Genomic DNA, 18497 nt, shown 5'->3' with positions numbered 1-18497 from the left:
TGGGACACATTTCTTACACGCAAGATAAACCCGCACGGCGACTTTACTGTCAGTGAAGAGAGACGAGAAAGACCAAAGTGCCGTTTTCCCCTCTCAGTGTGGCCCTGAAGGACTGTGTCCAGGCTGAAGTTCTGTTCTCACCGGACGATCCTCCCCCCAGATTGTCCTTTCTGGGATCCAGCCAGGTGATGCTAAACACTCAAGTGGGAAAGACCAAAATCAACAATAAAGTGTTTAAAACAAAGCTAATTTATTTAATAGATATCCAGAATATTAAACTCCAGCCCAGTTATAGGGGTTATTAACATCAGCAGAAACAAACCCCAACTGTCAGAATGAACATGGTTCAGTCCAGGATGGGATTAACAGCAGAATCCAACCCCTGCAGTCAGATGTGAACTCGCTGGTGTCTCAGCACGTGTGATGACTGAATGAAGCCCTTCCCACACACGGAGCAGGTGAACAGTCTCTCCCCAGTGTGAGTGTGTTGGTGTTTCAGGAGATCATTTGTGCTTTTAAAGCTCTTCTCACAGTCAGAACATTTAAAAAGTCTCTCCCCAGTGTGAGTACGTTGGTGTGTCAGCAGATTCCTTTTGATTTTATATCTCTTCTCACAGTCAGAACATTTAAAAGGTTTCTCATCAGTGTGAACTCGCTGGTGTGTCAGCAGGTTGGATGACTGAGTGAATCTCTTCCCACACACAGAGCAGGAGAACGGCCTCTCCCCAGTGTGAACTCGCTGGTGTATCAGCAGGGTGGATGACTGAGTGAATCTCTTCTTGCACACTGAGCAGGAGAATGGCCTCTCCCCAGTGTGAACTCGCTGGTGTTTCAGCAGGTTGGATGACTGAGTGAATCTCTTCTTACACACGGAACAGGAGAATGGCCTCTCCCCAGTGTGAATTCGCTGGTGTCTCAGCAGGGTGGATGAACGAGTAAATCTCTTCTTACACACAGAGCAGATGAACGGCCTCTCCCCAGTGTCACTGTGCTGATGGCTCAGAAGTATGTTGCTGCTTTTAAAGCTCTTCCCACAGTCAGAGCATGTAAAAGGTCTCTCATCAGAGTGAACTCGTTGGTGTGTCAGCAGGTGGGATGACTCAGTGAATCCCTTCTGACACACGGAGCAGGTGAACGGCCTCTCCCCAGTGTGACTGCGTCGATGAATTTCCAGCTGTGACGGGTAATTGAATCCCTTCCCACAGTCCCCACATTTCCACGCTTTCTCCGTGGTCCGGGTGTCCTTGTGTCTCTCCAGGTTGGACGATCAGTTGAAGCCTCGTCCACACACAGAACACGTGTACGGTGTCTCCCTGCTTTGAATGGTGCAATGTTTTTTCAGGCTTTGGAACTGGTTAAAGCTCTTTCCACAGTCAGTGCACTGGAACACTCTCACTCGGGTGTGTGTGTCTCGGTGCTTTTCCACTCACAATGATGTTTCAAATCTTTTCCCAAAAACAGAACAGACAAACATTTCTCCTTCCACATTCAAAGGCCAATGATATTCAGGTCCTGATGAATCGAGTGACTCTGTCAGATCTTGACGTGGTCTTTGGTTTGAGTTTCCTGTCTGCAAATCCACCCCTTCAAATACCCTGTAAAAGGAGTTTACAAAAGTTATCACTGTAAGTACAGGAAACAAATTTAGAACAGACAATTCTAGTTTCTATGGAACATTCTTTCCTCTCTTGTTCCTCAAAGCTATAAAACCCCATCCCACACACTCTCCCTCCTCCCTGTGCTGAAATCCAAACCCATCGCATCATCTTTCAGTGGTGCTAAACCATGAGTGAAAGGGTGAGAGAGTGAGCGTGAGAGATTGAGCGTGAGAGAGTGAGCGTGAGAGAGTGAGCGTGAGAGAGTGAGCGTGAGAGAGTGAGCGTGAGAGAGTGAGCGTGAGAGAGTGAGCGTGAGAGAGTGAGCGTGAGTACAGCAGTGGGCTCGGTGTGTAGAATGAAGTGGGGCAGGTGGATCATGTTTCAGTGGGGCAGCAGTGATCATAATCTCATTGGGTTTAGAACAGTTATGGAAAAGGACAAGGGACAGTCAAATGTGAAAATTCGTAACTGGAGGACGGCTAATTCCAGTGAGTTAAAAAGGGATCTTGTCCAGGTGGATTGGAATCAAAAATTGGCAACAAAACAGTAATTGAACAATGGGAGGCCTTGAAGGAGGAGTTGGTTTGAGTACAGAGCAGAAAGATTCCAACGAGGAGGAAAGGAACGGCCTCCAAAGATCGAGATCCTTGGATGACTAAAGGTGCAGAGATCATTATTATTCACTCATTTACAGACGCTCCCTGACCGATCAACATTTATCCTTCATTTACAGACACTCCCTGACCGATCACTATTTCTCCTTCATTTTTAGACGCTCCCTGACCGATCACAATTTCTCCTTCATTTACAGACGCTCCTTGACCGATCACCATTTCTCCTTCATTTATGGACGCTCCCTGACCCACCATCATTTCTCCTTCATTTATAGACACTCCCTGACGGATCAGCATTTCTCCTTCATTTACAGACGCTCCCTGACCGATCACTATTTCTCCTTCATTTTTAGACGCTCCCTGACCGATCACAATTTCTCCTTCATTTACAGACGCTCCCTGACAGATCACCATTCCTCCTTCATTTACAGATGCTCCCTGACCGATCACCATTTCTCCTTCATATACAGACACTCCCTGACCGATTACCATTTCTCCTTCATTTACGGACGCTCCCTGACCGATCACCATTTCAACTTCATTTACAGACGCTCCCTGACCGATCACAATTTCTCCTTCATTTACAGACGCTCCCTGAGAGTTCCCAGTTCACACCGCGCAGGCGCGGGTCCGCGTCCTTTTGTTGAGAGTTGGTCCGGAGCGAAACGGGAGAAACCGGAAACCGGCGGGTAGTGAGGGGGGATAATGTTCACTGTTTTATATTCGGGTCTGTGGCCGCACTCGGGGTTTGTGAAGCCTGAGCCTGGGCCTGAGCCCGGACCCGTGCCCCGGGGTTTATTGAGCCTCTTGCTCCGATCTTCTTACCTGCACCGAACGCGCTCCTCCCGCAGCCTCGACTGACCGCGCATGCTCAGGACACACTGCCTTATCATGAGTCACTAATGCGCCTGCGCACTGTGCTCCTCTGATTCAGATAGGGCACAATCTGTACCGCGCTGCATGCTGGGTGGTACAGCCGCCATTGCTTATCTTAATATCTGTACGAAAAGCAAAAACATTTGAAGCAGGGAGAGCGCGTTTGGGTCAAGGATAATGAAATAAACTGAAAGCCCAGCCCTTCGTGCCATTTAAACCGGCACAAACACACGGCATAGAAGCCCCCCCCCCCCCACCACACACACTTTGGTGAACTCCAGAAAATATTTTATTCGGTAACTTGTATTAATTTCGTTTTATTAATTGTTGCAACTGACGGGTTCAATTAATGTTTATTTTCCAACTGCACCTCAGAACCGTCAGTTTCTCCATTAATCCCGCCATGGTGATTAACGAGATATCCGGACCAAAAGGAGCAGCCGGAATTTATCGGAATTTCCTTTAACGAGTGGGGTGCCGCAGCGATCATTGCTGGGGCCTCAACTTTTTACAATATATAATAATGGCTTCGATGAAGGAACAGAGTGTCTTGTGGCCAAATTTGTTGATGATACAAAGATAGGTGGAAAAGCAAGTTGCGATAAGGACTCAAAGTGACTGTAAAGAGATATTGACAGGTTAAGCGGATGGGCAAAAATTTGGTAGATGGAATATAATGTGGGAAAATATGAAGTCATGCACTTTGGGAGGAAAACTAAAAAAGCAAAATATTATTTGAATGGAGAAATACTACAAAGTGCTGCGGTACAGAGGAATCTGGGTGTCCTCGTACATGAAACATAAAAAGTCAACATGCAAGTGCAGCAGGTAATCCGGAAGGCAAATGGAATATTGTCCTTTATTTCGAGGGGGTTGGAGTGTTAAAGCAGGGAAGACATGCTACAACTGTACAGGGTGCTGGTGAGACCACATCTGGAGTACTGCGTACAGTTCTGGTGACCTTATTTAAGGAAGGGCATACTTGCATTGGAGGCAGTTCAGAGAAGGTTCACTCGGTTGATTCCGGGTATGGAAGGGCTGTCTTATGAGGAAAGATTGAACAGGTTGGGTCTGTACTCATTGGAATTTAGAAGAATGAGAGGAGATCTTATTGAAACATACAAGATTCTGAGGGGACTCGACAGGATAGATACTGAGAGGTTGTTACCCCTCATGGGGAAATCTAAAACTAGGAGGCATAGTCTCAGAATAAGTGGTCGCCCGTTTAAGACGGAAATGAGGAGGAATTTCTTCTCCCAGAGGGTTGTGAATCTTTGGAATTCTTTACCCCAAAAAGCTGTGGAGGCTGAGTCATTGAATACATTCAAGGCTGAGTTCGACAAATTTTTGATTCGCAAGAGAGTCAAAGGATATGGGGAAAGGGCGGGTCAGTGGAGTTGAGGTAAACATCAGATCAGCCATGATCTCATTAAATGGCGGAGCAGGCTCGAGGGGTCGAATGGCCTACTCCTGATCCTATCCCTTATGATCTTATGGTCTTATGGTAAATTGGCTGGAGGGATGAGAGAACAGTTGGTCCTCCAACCAATCGGAGTGTGTGAGGGGCGTGAGTTGCGGCACCGAACGGGCGGGTCTGAGCCCAGATGACCCCATTGTCTGAAGCATCATTTAAAAAAAATAATTTATCTTAAGCTCCAGGAGCAAACTCGACCTTTCTGTTGTCGCTTGAAACAGATGAAACCAGATGAGGTGGAGCAAACATTTCAACATTTGTTGGATAAACACATTAATTAAGAATAGCCAACATGGATTATTTGAGATAACTCGAGTCTACCGTTAAAGGGAATGTAGTGGATGTTGTGTAGATGGATTGTGAAAAGGTGTTTGATAAGATGTCGGACAGGAGGCTTGTTGATAAAATTAATACTCACGGTATTAAAATGAATGGGGCAGTGTGGAAATGAAGTTGTGTAAAGGGCAGAAAACAGAGAGTAGTGGTTAATGGATGTCCTTCAGACTGGAGGGATGTAAATGGTGGTGTCCCCCAGAGTCAGTGTTGGGACCATTGCTCTTCTCAATACAGAGAATGATCTGAGCTTGGGTATGTGGGACACAAGGTGAAAATCTCTAGATGACGCCAAAATTGGCAGCGTGGGGAACTGTGAAGAGGAGTGTCAGTGACGTCATTGTGACGTCCACAGGTTCGTAAACAGGCAGGTGAAGTTTAATGGAGAGAAATGTGACGTCATACATTTTGAGAGGAAGAAAAATGAGATTAAATGGTCAAAGTTTAAAAGTAGAGGAGCAGAGAGACTTCGGGGTGGAAGGTTCTAACTAATGCATTGTCTTATTAATTAACAATTCTGAGAGTCCGCAAATTTAATACCTTATTTAGAAATATATGAGCAAATTCTCTTTCCTCTACCGCACCAGAGTAAACATGCAAGTCCCCCGTGTACACGAGATGATCCCGCTGGATGGAACCTCAGGCACCCTGAGCTTGATCTCCAGTGTCTCCACTCCCGACTGCCCCTTACATCAGTATCCTCTCACTTTTATACCCTGTAGTGATCCATCTCTGTCACTGGAGCTGGAACTTCGCAAATCTGTGGTTTACAAGGGCACATTGCTTGGTTCCCATCAGTTACTTTTCTTCAGTAGCATTTTTATGACCCCTAAACTAGCCTGCTTACTGTTAATTAGAATCAGAGAATCAAATAAATTTACGGCACAGAAAGAGGCCATTCGGCCCGTCGTGTCTGTTCCTGCCGAAATAGAGCTATCCAGCTTCATCCCACTTCCCAGCTCTTGGTCTGTAACCTTGTATGTTATGGCACTTTGAGTATATACCCACGTACCAAGGGTACGGTAGCATAGTGGTTATGTTACTGGGCTAGTAATCCAGAGGCCTGGACTAAAATCCAGAGTCATGAATTCAAATCCCGCCACGTCAGCTATTTAATGGAGAGAAATTTAAATTAAATTCAATTAATTAAATAAAAATCTGGAATTAAAATACCAGTATCAGTAACGATGGTCATGAAACTGCTGGATTGTCGTAAAAACCCATCTGGTTCACTAATGTCCTTTAGGGAAGGAAGCCTGCTGCCCTTACCCGGTCTGGCCGAGATGTGACTCCAGACCCACAACAATGTGCTGATTCTTAATTGCCCTCTGAAATGGCTGAGCAAGCCACTCAGTTGTAAAATCTCGCAACGAAAAGTCACAATAAGAATAAAACCGGACGGACCACGAGGCACAGGACACGACAACGGCAAAACACCAAGCACAGTCGACCCTGCAAGGTCCTCCTCACTGACATCTGGGGACTTGTGCCAAAATTGGGAGAGCTGTCCCACAGACGAGTCAAGCAACAGCCTGACATAGCCATACTCACAGAATCATATCTTTCAGCCAACGTCCCAGACTCTTCCATCACCATCCCTGGGTATGTCCTGTCCCACCGGCAGGACAGACCCACCAGAGGTGGCGGTACAGTGATATACAGTCGGGAGGGAGTGGCCCTGGGAGTCCTCAACATTGACTCTGGACCCCATGAAATCTCATGGCATCAGGTCAAACATGGGCAAGGAAACCTCCTGCTGATTACCACCGACTGTCCTCCCTCAGCTGATGAATCAGTCCACCTCCATGTTGAACACCACTTGGAGGAAGCACTGAGGGTGGCAAGTGCACAAAATGTCCATCACCAAGAGTGAGCTCGGTAGCACCACGACTGACCGAGCTGGCCGAGTCCTGAAGGACACAGCTGCGAGACTGGGCCTGCGGCAGGTGGTGAGCGAACCAACATGAGGGAAAAACTGACTTGACCTCGTCCTCACCAATCCACCTGTCGCAAATGCATATGTCCATGACAGTATTGGTTGGAGTGACCACCGCATCGTCCTCGTGGAGATGAAATCCCGTCTTCGCACTGAGGACACCATCCAACGTGTTGTGTGGCACTACCACCGTGCTAAATGGGATAGATTCAGAACAGATCCAGCAGCTCAAAACTGGGCATCCATGAGGCGCTGTGGGCCATCAGCAGCAGCAGAATTGTATTCCAGCACAATCTTTAACCTCATGGCCCGGCATATTCCTCACTCTACCATTACCAACAAGCCAGGCGATCAACCCTGGTTCAATGAGGAGTGCAGAAAAGCATGCCAGGAGCAGCACCAGGCGTACCTAAAAATGAGGTGCCAACCTGGTGAAGCTACAACTCAGGACGACATGCATGCTAAACAGCGGAAGCAACATGCTATAGACAGAGCTAAGCGATTCCACAACCAACGGATCAGATCAAAGCTCTGCAGTCCTGCCACATCCAGTCGTGAATGGTGGTGGACAATTAAACAACTAACGGGAGGAGGAGGCTGTGTAAACATCCTCATTCTCAATGATGGCAGAGTCCAGCACGTGAGTGCAAAAGACAAGGCTGAAGCGTTTGCAACCATCTTCAGCCAGAAGTGCCGAGTGGATAATCCATCTCAGCCTCCTCCCGATATCCCCACCATCACGGAAGCCAGTCTTCGGCCAACTCGATTCACTCCACGTGATATCAAGAAACGGCTGAGTACACTGGATACAGCAAAGGCTATGGGCCCTGACAACATCCCAGCTGTTGTGCTGAAGACTTGTGTTCCAGAACTAGCTGCGCCTCTCGCCAAGCTGTTCCAGTACAGCTACAACACTGGCATCCACCCGACAATGTGGAAAATTGCCCAGGTATGTCCTGTCCACAAAAAGCAGGACAAATCTCAATCATCAGCAAAGTGATGGAAGGTGTCGTCGACAGTGCTATCAAGCGGCACTTACTCACCAATAACCTGCTCACTGATGCCCAGTTTGGGTTCCGCCAGGACCACTCGGCTCCAGACCTCATTACAGCATTGGTCCAAACATGGACAAAAGAGCTGAATTCCAGAGGTGAGGTGAGAGTGACTGCCCTTGACATCAAGGCAGCATTTGACCGAGTGTGGCACCAAGGAGCCCTAGTAAAATTGAAGTCAATGGAAATCAGGGGGAAAACTCTCCAGTGGCTGGAGTCATACCTAGCACAAAGGAAGATGGTAGTGGTTGTTGGAGACCAATCATCTCAGCCCCAGGGCATTGCTGCAGGAGTTCCTCAGGGCAGTGTCCTAGGTCCAACCATCTTCAGCTGCTTCATCAATGACCTTCCCTCCATCATAAGGTCAGAAATGGGGATGTTCGCTGATGACTGCACAGTGTTCAGTTCCATTCGCAACCCCTCAGATAATGAAGCAGTCCGAGCCTGCATGCAGCAAGACCTGGACAACATCCAGGCTTGGGCTGATAAGTGGCAAGTAACATTCGCGCCGGATAAGTGCCAGGCAATGACCATCTCCAACAAGAGAGAGTCTAACCACCTCCCCTTGACATTCAACGGCATTACCATAGCCGAATCCCCCACCATCAACATCCTGGGGGTCACCATTGACCAGAAACGTAACTGGACCAGCCATATAAATACTGTGGCTACGAGAGCAGGTCAGAGGCTGGGTATTCTGCAGCGAGTGACTTACCGCCTGACTCCCCAAAGCCTTTCCACCATCTACAAGGCACAAGTCAGGAGTGTGATGGAATACTCTCCACTTGCCTGGATGAGTGCAGCTCCAGCAACACTCAAGAAGCTCGACACCATCCAAGATAAAGCAGCCCGCTTGATTGGCACCCCATCCACCACCCTAAACATTCACTCCCTTCACCACCGGCGCACTGTGGCTGCAGTGTGCACCATCCACAGGATGCACTGCAGCAACTCGCCAAGGCTTCTTCGACAGCACCACCCAAACCCGCGACCTCTACCACCTAGAAGGACAAGGGCAGCAGGCACATGGGAACAACACCACCTGCACGTTCCCCTCCAAGTCACACACCATCCCGACTTGGAAATATATCGCCGTTCCTTCATTGTCGCTGGGTCAAAATCCTGGAACTCCCTTCCTAACAGCATTGTGGGAGAACCGTCACCACACAGACTGCAGCGGTTCAAGAAGGCGGCTCACCACCACCTTCTCGAGGGCAATTCGGGATGGGCAATAAATGCCAGCCTTGCCAGCGACGCCCACATCCCGTGAACGAATAAAAAAAAACTCTTTAAATGCGATGAGGGTGTCCGCCTCGACCACCCTTTCAGGCAGTGTGTTCCAGATCCCACAACCCTTGGGTGAAAGTATTTCTCCTCAGCTCCCCACTAATCCTTCTACCAATCACTTTAAATCTATACCCCTGGTTATTAACCTCTCTGTTCAGGGAAATAGGTCCTTCCAATCTACACTATCAATTCCCCTCATAATTTTGTACACGTTAATTAAATCTGCCTTTAGCCTCCTTAGTTCCAAAGAAAACAACCCCAGCCTATCCAATCTTTCCTCTTAGCTAAAATTCTACAGTCCAGGCAACATCCTTGTAAATCTTTCTTGCCTTGTATAAAATGTCCGCTATTTGAAAGTTGTGATATTGATCAAAATCTGCGTTAAGTTTTCTTGCCATTTCTGTCAAGATTTGGAAAAGATCTGCTACCTGACACTTTAAATGTTGCTGACCTTTAACTGAAGCTCACAGTGTCTAAACAGTCACTGTTATCATTGGCCATTTATCTATCTTCTTGTGCTCCATCTCCTTAACAACATTAGCAGATCACAGCATCGTTTCCTTCAAATTAAATCCCAGTGTGAAAAAATGCACAAATTCAAAGCTGAGCAACACGTGCAAGATTGGAAGGAGATTGCGACTGGGGATAATTGGCTTGGATCAGCGATCTCTTCAGCATTAAGACATTCATTATCTGAAAAAAGCACCGAGATGAGATTTTTGTCTACATTTATCAGTACAGAAAAGAAGCAGGGAGTTGAGATCCTTTTCACCTACACGGCACATTCTGTTGGTGGTTCAGACTGTTTTATCTTTGTCTATTTCGCTTGCCCGTTTACTTGTGAATCCAGATACTGGTTGCGTTTCTGGCTATGTTTATCTTTGTGTGTCCATCAGTGCGTTGGTGCACGGATGAATATTTGTGCTTGTGTTTGTTTGTTACATTAAATAAACTCGAGGATCAGACAATTCTCGCTCTGACACTGAAGAACTAATTAAGCAAATTTGACAGCGAAGTGATGTTTATTGTGATGCTGAAACTAAAAAAATCATAAGAGGTGAAAAAAGGGTAAAAGAGAAAAACTTGTGAGGGAAATTAAGGACAAGTCTCAAGGTTTTTACACGTGTATTAAGAGAAAGAAGGGTGACTAAGAGTAATGTGGAACCCTTAAAGACAAATGGCGGTGATATTGTAATTGAAAATCAGGAAATGGCAGACCAGCGAAATAATCGCAGAAAAGGATGAGGATAATATACCATAGACACGAGGAAAACTGAAAATAAATCAAGGCGATTCAGTGTAAGTAAAATAATGGTAATGAAGAAAATAATGAGACTAAAGATAGTCATATCTCTAGGATCTGATGGTTACCACCCCAGGGGATTAAAAGGAGTAAGTGAGGAAATTTTACAAGCTTTGGTCATGATCTTTCATACTGTCATGATTCAGGATTTGTTCCATGGATTGAAAAAATGCCAATGTCACTCCATTATTTAGGAAGGGGAGGAGAGATAAAGTAGGAAATTATAAACCTATTAGTCTGATGCCTGTTGTGGGGAAGTTACCCGTATCTGTTATTAGGGAAAGAATGACTGAGCACTTGGATAAATATGAATGGATCAGACAGAGCCAGCATGGATTTGTAAAGGGTAAGTCAAGTCTAACGAAACAAGCTGAAGATTTTGAAGATGTAAATAACGTGGTAGATAATGCAGTGTCTATGGGTGTTATATGTACATTGACTTCAAGAGGCATTCGATAAGGTACCACATAAGAGAGTGTTAAAAACAATGAGAGCGCATGGAAATTAAAGCAACCTATTGACATGGGTAGGGAGTTGGTTTGGAGGTAGCAGACAGAGAGTAGGGATAATGGATCTGCGCTCAAATTGACAGGATGTGATTTGTGGAGTTCCCCAGGGATCTGTACCGGGGCATCAGCTTTCTACTATGTGTATAAATGAGGTAGATGAAGGAATAGAGAGCCGTATATCCAAGTTTGTCGACGACACCAAGTTTGGTGGCACCGTGAGTAGTGCAGATGGGAGCATAAAGTTGCAAAAGGAAATTGATGGATTAAGTGAGTTGGTAAAGCTGTGTCAGATGGAGCTTACATAGAATTACATCGAATGTACATCTCAGAAACAGGCAATTCGGCACAACTAGAGCATACCGGTGTTTATGCTGCAGACGAGCCACCTCCAACCCCTCTTCATCTAGCCCTATGAGCAAACCCGAATATTCCTTTCTCCTCCATGTGATTATTTCGCTTCCCCTTAAATGCATCCATGCTTTTCGCCTTAACTACTCCTTGTGCGAGCGAGTTGCACATTCTAACGACTCTCTGCGTAAATATGGTTCTCTTGAATGTTATTTTGGATTTATTAAACACTATCTTATATTATTAGCCCCAGGTTTTGGAGTCCCTACCACCAAAGTACAAACACTTTATCTACATCTGACCTATCAAATCCTTGCATAATCTTAAAGTACTATATAAGGTCACCCTCAGCCTTCTCGTTTCTATAGATAAGACACCCAGCGTGTTCAAACTTTCAATATGGGAAAGTGTGAGGTCATTCACTTTGGACCTAAGCAAGATCATGAACAGCATTTTCTAAATGGAGAGAAGCAAGCAACTGTGGGGAAGCAGAGATATTTAGGGGTCCAAGTACAGCAATCACTAAAAATCAGTGGACAGGTACAAAAGTAATCAAAAAGGATAATGGAATGTGGGCCTTTATCTCAAGGGAGCTGGAATACAAAGGTGTGGAAGTTATATGCATGCTGAACAGCAGAAGCAACATGATGTAGACAGAGCTAAGCGATTCCGCAAACAATGGAATAGATCCAAGCGGTGCAGTCCTGCCACATCCAGTCGTGAATGGTGGTGTACATTGAAACAACCAACGGGAGGAGGAGGCTCTGTAAACAATTCCATCCTCAATGATGGCAGAGTCCAGCACGTGAGTGCAAAAGACAAGGCTGAAGCGTTTGCAACCATCTTCAGCCAGAAACGCCGAGTGGATGATCCATCTCGGCCTCCTCCCGATATCCCCACCATCACAGAAGCCAGCTTTCAGCCAATTCGATTCACTCCACGTGATATCAAGAAACGGTTGAGTGCACTGGATACAGCAAAGGCTATGGGCCCGAACAACATCCCGGCTGTAGTGCTGAAGACTTGTGCTCCAGAACTAGCCGCGCCTCTAGCCAAGCTGTTCCAGTACAGCTACAACACTGGCATCTACCCGACAAATTAGAAAATTGCCCAGGTATGTCCTGTCCACAAAAAGCTGGACAAATCCAATCCGGCCAATTACCGCCCCATCAGTCCACTCTCAATCATCAGCAAAGTGATGGAAGGTGTTGTCGACAGTGCTATCAAGCGGCACTTACTCACCAATAACCTGCTCACCGATGCTCAGTTTGGGTTCTGCCAGGACCACTCGGCTCCAGAGCACATTACAACCTAAGAGCAAACATGGACAAAAGAGCTGAATTCCAGAGGTGAGGTGAGAGTGACTGTCTTTGACATCAAGCTAGCATTTGACCGAGTGTGGCATCAAGGAGCCCAAGTAAAATTGAAATCAATGGGAATTAGGGGGAAAACTCTCCAGTGGCTGGTGTCATACTTAGCAAAAAGGAAGATGGTGGCGGTTGTTGGAGGCCAATAATCTCAGCCAAAGGATATTGCTGCAGGAGTTCCTCAGGGCAGTGTCGTGGGCCCAACCATCTTCAGCTGCTTCATCAATGACCTTCCCTCAATCATAAGGTCAGAAATGGGGACGTTCGCTGATGATTGCACAGTGTTCAGTTCCATTCGCAACCCCACAGATAATGAAGCAGTCCATGCCTGCATGCAGCAAGACCTGGACAACATGCAGGCTGGGGCTGATAATGGCAAGTAACATTCGCGCCAGATAAGTGCCAGGCAATGACCATCTCCAACAAGAGAGAGCCTAACGACCTCCCCTTGACATTCAATGGCATTACCATCGCCGAATCCCCCACCATCAACATCCTGGGAGTCACCATTGACCAGAAACGTAACTGGACCATCCACATAAATGCTGTGGCTACAAGAGCAGGTCAGAGGCTGGGCATTCTGCGGCGAGTGAATGACCTCCTCACTCACCAAAGCCATCTACAAGGCACAAGTCAGGAGTGTGATGGAATACTCTCCACTTGCCTGGATGAGTGCAGCTCCAACAACACTCAAGAAGCTCGACACCATCCAGGACAAAACAGCCCGCTTGAGTGGCTCCCCATCCACCACCCTAAACATTCACTCCCTTCACCACCGGCGCACTGTGTCTGCAGTGTGTACCATCCACAGGATGCATTGCAGCAACTCGCCAAGGCTTCTTCGACAGCACCTCCCAAACCCGCGACCTCTACCACCTAAAAGGACAAGGGCAGCAGGCACATGGGAACAACACCACTTGCACGTCCCCCTCCAAGTCACACACCATCCCGACTTGGAAATATATCGCCGTTCCTTCATCGTTGTTGGGTCAAAATCCTGGAACTCCCTTCCTAACAGCACTGTCGGATAACCTTCACGACACGGACTGCATCGATTCATGAAGGCGGCTCACCACCACCTTCTCAAGGGCAATTAGGGATGGGCAATAAATGCTGGCCTTGCCAGCGACGCCCACATCCCATGAACGAATAAATTTTTTTTTACAGTTACATAAATTCTGCTGAGACCACATTTAGAGTACTGCATTCAGTTCTGGACACCACGCCTGAGGGAGGAGATATTGGCTTTGGCGGGGGTGCATTGCAGATTCACCAGAATTGACCAGAATGATACCTGGGCTAAAATATTTAAATTATGCGAACAGGTTGCGTGGACAAAGTTTGTATTTCCTTGTGTATAGAAGATTAAGTGATGATGTAATCGAGTTGTTGAAGGTGATTCAATGAGCCAATGATATGTGTGTGAGCTGTGAAACAGCTTGAAATCCCAATCCTCTCCACCACTGGGGACTGAGTCTTTCAACATACAGGGATTTTTAAGCTTCATTCACATTTTCTGCTCTTCATTTCTCCGACCTGCTTGTTGCGCCTTTCCCTTCAATCCAGGACTTACAGGAAAAACTCGATTCTGCCGTCAATCTTCGGGTCACATGGTGAGATTTCAAATAATTGAAATCGACCCTCATCAAACCCCAATATCGTCACCTTCACGTTTGACGAATGCAAAGCGGCTTCTATCGCGGTTTGGCTGCACAACTCGTTCAAAGATACTGTCGGTAATTGGAGGGTCTTTCAAGTCTTGGCACGAACATAACAGTTCGCACTGCCGTTTTCCCCAAGACGCTTCAGATTCATGGGGAATGATTTCGGTCTGGCGGTTAAATCCGTTCCCTCTTCACAAATCCGCCTTTGACCCCGTGTCTTTTAGTATTTTTGATAACCGACACTAAATCGGTTTGCCCTGTACTGTACAATACTTTTTAAATATTACAGATAAGCAGAGCACTTGAGCTGTCACAGCTGTGACTTTGACTTTTCTCCCTCTCCTCTCGATCTCCCCGGCAACTGCCACTAACCACAATCTTCTGTCACACTTCTCCATCAGAAAGGTCCGAACCTCGGTTTTCAAATCAAATAACGCCCATCTCTTCAATCAACGACAGCTCAGAGAGAGTTTCTTAATTTCAGCTCCCACTTTCCCCAAATCCTCCTTAAATACCATGAAAAAACTGTCCTTAAATCATTACTAATATAATTTAAAGTCTTATCTTTTGGGGTTTTGTTTCAGATTCCACGGCTTTTAAAGTTCACTGCTGATGTTTAACGAAGCGCCTCTTGGTTCGAGGCTTCTGTGTGGGAAAGATCACGAAGCGATAATTGAGAGACCGAGGATGAAGCTGTTTGATGGGAGCACTGGTGACACAGACCGTGCGCGGCTCCAGTGGCGCAATCGGTCAGCGCGCGATATTTCTACAATAATTATACCCTCGAGAAATGCCGAGGTTGTGAGTTTCAGCTTCACCGAAAGTAGTTGAACCTTCTCAACATGTTGACCGGAGTTCAAGGTACAACCGGTATGATCCAGAACGTATCGACTTCTTCCCATGTGGGCACTTATGCTCCCCTGGCCTCCCGTGTTGCAATAGCAGCTGCGAGTTTCCTTGTTTATCGAGGAGTGGGGGCGATTGGCGACAGCTGAAATGGTAAAGCGGACGGCACGAGATCTTCAAATCTAAAGAACCAAACACATAATTCTTCTTTCCGTGAAGCAGGGATTCATCGGTTTGAAGTGTCGAGTAGGGAAAATCAGGAGGCAAATCTGTTGCCTGGTGTCAAGGTGCAACGGGTGAAATTATTCAGCTTTCAATTGTTGATCGGCTGAAAGGTCGAGACGCCTTTTCCAGCTCCCGTGTGGAACAAGTTTAGCTTTTGAGCCATTGGGTAAAGTGTTTTTTTAATTGCTGCTGAGGAATGAAAAGACATTTTGTACAAACAAGAAGAGTTGTATAATCACGAGTTCGCTGTCCATGTTTCTTCCATCATGTTCAACAGAAACAAGGATTCTCCGCAACACGTTGCTAAAAATTGTATAAAAGGGATACTCCCCCTAATTCGACATCGACCGGGATAATTCGGAGTCCGACCATGAACCTGTATGATGGAAATAAATCAAACAGCGAGCCTGGATAGCTTAGTCGGTAGTGATCTGAGGGTCCAGGGTTCAAGTCCCTGTTCAGGCTAAAAGTTTTAAAACAGCTGGCAAGTTCTGCTTTTCCTGTGGAACAACATCAGCGAAAGGAGCAAGAGTTGGCCATCCAGTCCCTCGAGCCTGCTTCGCCATTTGATAACGTCATCGCTGATCTTCGACCTCAACTCCACTTTCCCGTCCTATCCCCATATCCCTTGAGTTCCTTAGTGTCCAAAATTCTATCTATCTCAGTTTTGAATCTATTCAATGGCTCAGCATGCACAGCACTCTGGGGTAGAGAATTCCAATGGTTCACAACCCCATCAGTGAAGAAATTATTCCTCATCTCTGTACTAAATGACTAAATTACAGCAAGACTTCCTTATCTTTGTACTAAAATCACCTCGCAATAAAGGCCAACATACCATTTGCTTTCCGAATTGCTTGCTGCACCTGCATGTTAAATTTCTGTGATCCGTGTGCAAGGACACACAAATCCCTCTGAATACCAACATTTCGTAGTCTCTCACCTTTTAAAAGATATTCTGTTTTTCTATTCTTCCTACCAAAGTGAATAACCTCACATTTCCCCACTTTATACTTCATTTGCCAAATTGTAGCCCACTCACTTAACCTGTCTGTATCACTTTGCATCCTCTTTGCGTCCTCCTCACAGCTTACTTTCCCACCTAGTTTTGTATCGTCAGCAAACTTGGATACATTGCACTCGGTCCCCTCATCTAAGTCGTTGATATCGATTGTAAATAGCTGAGGCCCAAGCACTGATCTTCACGACACCCCACTAGTTACAACCTGCCAACCCGAAAATGACCTGTTTATTCCGACTTTCTGTTTTCTGTACATCAACAAATCCACAATCCATGCTAATATATTACCCACAATCCCATGAGCTCTAATCTTGTTTAACAACCTTTTGTGTGACACCTTATCGAATGCCTTTTGAAAATCCAAATATTCTATATTCACTGGTTCTCCCTTATCTACCCTGCAATCTACACCCTCAAAACCTCTAATTGAGTTGTCAAACATGATTTCCCTTTCATAAAACCGTGTTGCATGTGCCTAACCATATTATGATTTTCTAATAGATTCTCGCAATTTCCCGACTACTATTGTCAGGCTAAATTCCCTGTAGTTCCCTGTTTTCTCTCTCCCTCCTTTCTTGAATAGCGGGGTTACATTTGGTACCTCCCAATCCATGGGGACCTTTCTAGAATCATGGGAACTCTGGAAGATAAAACCAATGCATCCACTATCTCGGCAGCCACTTCTTTTAAAACCATAGGATGTCGGCCATCAGGGCCAATGAATTTGTCAGCTTTTAGTCCCATTAATTTCTCCAGTACTTTTTCTTTACTAATCTTAATTGCTTTAGGTTCCTTACTCTCATTAGACACTAGGTACCCCATTATTTCCGATATGTTCTTGTGTCTTCTACTGTGAAGACAGATACAAAATATTTGTTTAACGTCTCCACCATTTCCTTATTCGCCATTATAAATTCTCCTGTCTCTGTCTCCAAGGGACCCATGTTTACTTTCGCTAATCTCTTCCTTTATACATACTTGTAGAAGCTCTAAAAATCCATTTTTATATTTCTTGCTGGTTTACCCTCATTCTATTTTCTCCCATTTTAGCAATTTCTTGGTCATCCTTTGCTGATTTCTAAAAACCCTCCGAATCCTCAGGCTTACTACTCTTTTTGGCAACATTGTAAGCCTCTTTGAACCTAATTCTATCATTAATTTCTCCAGTTAACCAATGTTGGACCACTTTTCCGGTGGAGTTTTTAATCCTCAAGGGAATGTAATTTTGTTGAGGAATAATGAATTATTTATTTAAATGTTCGCCATTGCTTATCTACCATCATATTTTTAAACTAATTTCCCAAACTACCTTAGCCAACTCACCCCTCATAACTACTCTATTGGGTTTTAAAAAAAATTATGACCCGAGCTTCGGACTTAACGACATCACTCTCAAACTCAACATGCAATTCTATAATATTATGATCATTCTTCCCCAGAGGATCATTTACTATAAGATTACTAATTAATCCTGTCTCATTACACAATACTAGATCTAAAATAGCCTGTTCCCTTGTTGGTTCCTCGACATATTGATCCAGAAAACTGGCTCGAATGCATTCCATCAACATAAAACAGGTTACCTTGAGTTGCTAACATGATGTCAGCAAGATGGGATGACTGATGACGTGAAGACAAGGCCAGATCTGCCAGGTGAATTAGATGTTTGCTGCAAACAAGGAGAATTAATGAAACCAAGACTTCCCTGCAGAGCAAGGAGTTGGAAAGAAAGATGCTGGGCATTGAGAGGCGAAGGATTTTGTAAATAGCAGGATGAATAGACAAAAGGATCTCAACTCCCTGCTTCTTTTCTATACTGATAAATATCGACAAAAATCTCATATCCGTGCTTCTATCAGATAATGAATGTCTGAATGCTCAAGAGATCACTGATCCAAGCCAATTATCTCCACTCGCACTCTCCTTCCAATCTTGCACACGTTGCTTAGCTTTGAAATTGTTCATTTTTTCACATTGGGATTCAATTTGAAGAAAGCGATGCTGTGATCAGCTGGTGCTGTTCAGGAAATGGATTACAAGAAGA

Source organism: Heptranchias perlo, chromosome 20, assembly GCF_035084215.1.
Source record: "Heptranchias perlo isolate sHepPer1 chromosome 20, sHepPer1.hap1, whole genome shotgun sequence".
Classification (NCBI taxonomy): Eukaryota; Metazoa; Chordata; class Chondrichthyes; order Hexanchiformes; family Hexanchidae; genus Heptranchias; species Heptranchias perlo.
Note: the sequence above shows the minus strand (reverse complement) of the source record.